At 53.1% G+C, this 4897-nt stretch overlaps 1 long non-coding RNA gene across 1 annotated transcript in view; it reads left to right on the top strand.

Annotated features, from left to right (window-relative positions):
- LOC146590727 (uncharacterized) overlaps window positions 1-4468 on the top strand; it is an 8716-nt gene extending 4248 nt beyond the window's left edge. The window contains exon 2 of the long non-coding RNA XR_014896910.1: window positions 4264-4468. This is a non-coding gene — a long non-coding RNA (uncharacterized LOC146590727). The remainder of the gene's footprint in view (window positions 1-4263) is intronic.
- The last annotated feature ends 429 nt before the right edge of the window (window positions 4469-4897 follow it).

Genomic DNA, 4897 nt, shown 5'->3' with positions numbered 1-4897 from the left:
GTGGCGCGGCCGAGCCGGCCCCGCGCGCGGCCGGGCTTCGCATGAGCTTTTGATAAAGGACCGCTGTCAAACAAGGACTGAATAAATCATGATGTGTTACCAAGACGCATTACAGCTTTTAAAACAACCACCGTGGCATTCTACCCCACGGACTGATGAGCCTGGGGATGCCAGATCCCTGGCGCTGCGCAGCCTTGCTGGAGCCAGCGCACATCTGGAGCGCAGTAAACGTACCCAGAAGCAAGAAAGCAGCTCTGTAAGGGTCAGGAGTACAGAGAGCGGCTGCTGACTCCAGGCGCCACCCCAAAACCCACATGCATTTCCTTGTGTAAACACATGTGGCCAAAAGGCAGCCATGGTCACCTTTCTCCAACGTGAGCCCTATAAAACCGCCAGCAAAGTGAGGAACAATGTCACTATTATTGTTTTAGAGGCATTCCTCCGAAGCAGGAAAGCATAGCCAGGCTGCCTACAAGGGCGTCTTTAAAAGCAGCCTGACAATTGACTCCAGAGCCGAGGGGAGGAAAAGCCCCCCCGGGGCTGATCCTTCGCGGTTGTTGTGGGCTCCGAGAGCCGCCGATTAACCTGCTGGGTCCTGCGTGTGGCCGCGGGGCGGCCGGGGGACGCGGCCGGACCCGGCGCCGGGCGGCCCGTGGGAGCGCAGCCCGTGTCAGCTCCCGTCGGATTCAGATGCTGTGGGAAGTCATCCCTGGCGCTCCTTCTGTCTTAGCAGTGCACGGAGGAGAGCCCCAAACTTACCCTGGGACGAAGCCAGGTGAGAGCCAAGATTACTTCGAAACTGCTCTTAAACGGGTGATTTCTGTGTTGCCCGTGAAAGGGAGTTTCACCCAACCTCTTGCATCAGCTGCTTCGGCAGTCCTGCCGGTGCCATCGGAGAGCTCCCGGAGCTGGCRCTATTTGGGCTGAGAGCTTAACGTTCCTGCAAAAAGAAAAACACGGGCACRTCCTCAAGAGGACCAAACATGACCAACGCTGTGCATTTGGGGAAGCTTTCCTTTGGGGGTCCCTGGTCAACTGGGACGTTTCCCGCTAGCTGCTTCTCTTAGGTGGATTTGTTGTGCGGAGGGAGAGCCGTCCCGAGGCTGAGCTATAATCTCAGGTCGGATCCTGTCCGTGTTTAGGTGTAAATCGTGAGTCACACTTTGGGMTTGCTCCTGCCGCTGCTGCCGGGGTAGGAAGAGGCTCCCTGGCAGCCGGGGAGGACAGGCAGGGCTGGGAGCTGGCAGCAGGTCCCCAGCCCCTGCCAASACTAATCCCTACCTGGCTCCCTGGGGGAGGAGGCTTCCCCTCCCTCCTCTTCCTGGCTTTAATCCTTTCCTTATTGCAGCCTCGCGAGGATGTTGCTGCCCCGCGCACACAGCCAGGCAGAGGAAGGGCTTGCCCACCTGCATGCATTTAACACCCCATTCAGCCCCCACGCCGGACAGGATATCCCAGCCCCAGTGACACTGGGCAAGGGGCTCTAACAGGAACCATACGGCAGAGGGGGGAACGCTGCTAATGCAATAAGGCGCTTTGCTGATTGCGTCTTCCACGGGCGAGATGTGGAGACTCTCCCGCAGCGAGCAGCAGAGACGCGAAACCCTGGCTCCGGCCCGCTGCCGGCTGAGCTCCGTGTGCAGAGCTGCTGGAGCTGGGCGAGCGCGGGTCGGAGGCCGTGGGTGGCTCCAGCYGTGCTCACCGCTGCACCCAGTTTGGGGAGCATCTGGGCTCCTGTCTCCCAGGAGGCACCGAGGGAGTTTGCATTGGGGGTGACCATGTGACAGGGAGGGCTGGATGTGCTGGGAAACCCACGGCCCCTCCACAGGTTTCATGGCAYCAAGCCGTGCTCACGGAGTCCAGCTTAGACATTGCAAGTGGTGATAACTCRGTTTGTTTAACTGGCAGAAAGGGTTTGCTGGCAGCTCCCGGGCATGGAGTGTGTTTGAAGCAAGGAGTTGGCAGCAAGATGGATCTGGTTCGCCAGATATTGCTTTCTCCCACTTGTGGAAAGGATTGGGAGCTGCTTCCAAGAAGAGCAAAGGTTGCRCTAGGGAGTCCCACTCATGAGGTGTGGATAAGAAGACTGGTGACTGAGAAATGACTGTGAATATGTAAGAAAGGCTGAAGGCTTGTAGATATGGAGATACTCCATGCTTAACACCTGATTGGGATGACCTTGCACTTAGATAAGGGTCCGTTCTCCAAAGGAAAAGAAAAATGAGCATTTGAATTTCATTGATAAGCCCATCAAATAGTTAAGTGTATTATAGACTGTATGACTGCCCCACAGAAAAARGTTCCTCTAGTGAGTCAGGGTCCCAAAAACCTTTCTTGTGGCGAAAGCTTATCTTATCAGGCAGAGAATACAACATTTGGCGAGGAAACAGGGCCAGCTCAGCCTGAATAATGGCTTGAGCTAAAGCATTGCAAAACTAAAGGTACTTTAAAAAAGTCTTGACATCACAGATGGAGGGGTGAGCAGAGAGGAAGAAAAGATTTAGTCATGTTGGCTATAACCCAAATACGTGGTGCTTCTCCAGGRCAAGTCTTTTAATGTTCTTCATGAGACAGAGCTTGATATTTGCCTCCCCCCATTCCTCTGCAGGAGGAACCTGAGGGCTGCTCCCAGCAGGATCCGCCCATCTTCAGTTCTCTGCATTAGACGCTGGGGCTGGAGAGAGGGATGATCCTGGCAGCCGCAGGGATCTCGGAAGCCCTGTTCTCCTGCGTTGCTTGGTGCAGAGGTTGCACTGAGGACAGTGCATGGTCCTAGAGGAGAAAGGAAATTCTGCTGTGCTGGGCCCCAAGCTACCTCACAAGGGTATGTGCAGGTTCAGGTAACCCGTGAGCAACATGAGTGAGGTACCGGCGAGATATGAGCGAGGCTGGAGGTGGCCACTGCTGGCATGTGACTAGGTTTGAAGGTACGGAAGCGGAGAGACATTAAGCGAGAGTGGGCTGGAGAAGCCTCTCAGTTGGGGGTGGAGGTGACTGTTGACTTCAGCCTTCCCAGGGAGAGCTCCACCAAGCAGTAAGGCCTGCTCCCTCCCAGAGGAGGCTACGTCCATGGAGAGAATGAGCTAACAGGGGCAACCAAGACAACCGCAAGTTAAGTTCCTCGCAAAAACAACCCACCATTTCTTCAGCCTGGCCAGCGAGGCTCCCTCCTGGTCCACAAACCGGGTCCGAAGCCGACTAACTAGGTGGGAACCTTTCTTTGGGTTCAACAGGCAGCAGCGCAGGCTGGGGGCTGGGGGCAGCCGGCTTTACCCCCCGCAGCCCCGGGAAGCCTCCGCATTCCTCCAGGTCCCCTTATCAGCACGAGCTGGGCAATATGGGAATGCAAAGGCAGTGTAAATAACATGCAAACGCCAGCCAAATTTTTAAAACAGCTAAAATTCCTGGGAAAGAAGAATGTCAGTGGCCRTGGAATAAATATCTGAAAAACCAAAGGAATATTAAAATGGAAGGTTTGTGTGTTCTCTGCTCCTCATTTYTCCCTGCGTTGATTAAGATCACTATTTTCTACCTACTTGGGAAATTCTTCCCATGGTAATCACCAGTATTAAATTCAAACCTCCTTGGAGCCTTCTTAAAAGCAAGCGTATTTCAGCAAACATCTGAAAGTAGCTATGTGTGGAGGAAAGCATTCAGGAATGTGTTGCGTATGGTACTTATAAATGAGTATTTAAAAGAATTCCTTAGGATTGACGGAACGGGAAGTGTCTAATCTGTGAGAAGTCTTTGGTTTCTGCCTACCGTTTGCATAAATCCAAGGACACTCACTCATTCGGTGAGTTTCTCATACTGGTCTGCTCTGGGAGGKGGAAAGGAGGAGGAAACCGGTGATTTGATGCATGTAGATGGCCCRAAATTGAGAGTGGTAGGAACTGATCTACGGCTTTCAGAGCTGTGTGACCAGGCTCTTATCTCAGGGTAGGTGAACAGGACAAACCAGTCGTGGCGTGTCCCCCGTGATTAGCGGAGCTGGAGGTGGGCAGGTGTGGTCCAGCACCTGAGCCAGCCCCCGGCACGGCTGCCTGGTCCAGTGCGTGGCTGCCTGGGGTCCGACCCACCTCCTTGCCCCACTTCCTCATGCAGCTTTGGCGTAGGCGTCATTAACGCCTGCAGAGATTCACACTCGCTTCTCAAGTGGGCCTGCAAGGGTTAAGCCATTTGCACCTATCGAGCACTTTGGGGCCGACAGCTAGAGGATGCATGTAATTATGATTCTCATTCCCTTCATTTTTTGCATTTCAGGAAAGTAGCTGCCCTTAGGAACCCTGTTAGGATGCGGATTTAGAAGAGCTTGTTTACGAGCCGAGGGTATTTGGTGCTGGGCCTACACGAAAATGGCATACAAGTAACTTTTTAATCACAAGATCTCTGTGAATTTTCCATCGTTAAAAAAAAAAAAATAAAGACAAGGCTTGTTAGTCATGGAGGAAGAAAATGTTACAAATGATTTATGGATTTTTTTTCTCTTTCTCAAAAATACAGGATAGAAGATGTTTGAGACTTGCTCTATCCCCTGCCTGCCATTTGTTGGGGATCAAGGGCTGACACAGTGTTATCGTGTGGGGGTTAAATTCTTATCCCCAAATGTCCTGTGAGGTGGTTCTTGCTCAGAAGATCCCAGTCATCCCTTTCTTTCCACCCCAGGTGCTCCATTTCCAGCTTTCTTCTGGTTTTCTGATCTCCTTGGAGCATCCAGCTTCCCACCATCAGGGCCTGGTGTCACTCTTGCAAAGCCTGAGTGGTGCTCGGCATCCCTGGGGAAGCTGAAGGACCGGTCTGTGATACTGTCGCTCTTCCGAGGGCATGGCAGTGGGTTACACACAAAGATCCAGACTCGCATCAGGCCTTCACACAGCAGTGCAATATAATATTCAGA

This window comes from Rhea americana, unplaced genomic scaffold (assembly GCF_003343005.1).
Source record: "Rhea americana isolate MKP2758 unplaced genomic scaffold, rheAme1 scaffold_4, whole genome shotgun sequence".
NCBI lineage: Eukaryota > Metazoa > Chordata > Aves > Rheiformes > Rheidae > Rhea > Rhea americana.
Note: the sequence above shows the minus strand (reverse complement) of the source record. Positions and strands in the feature narration are given on the sequence as shown.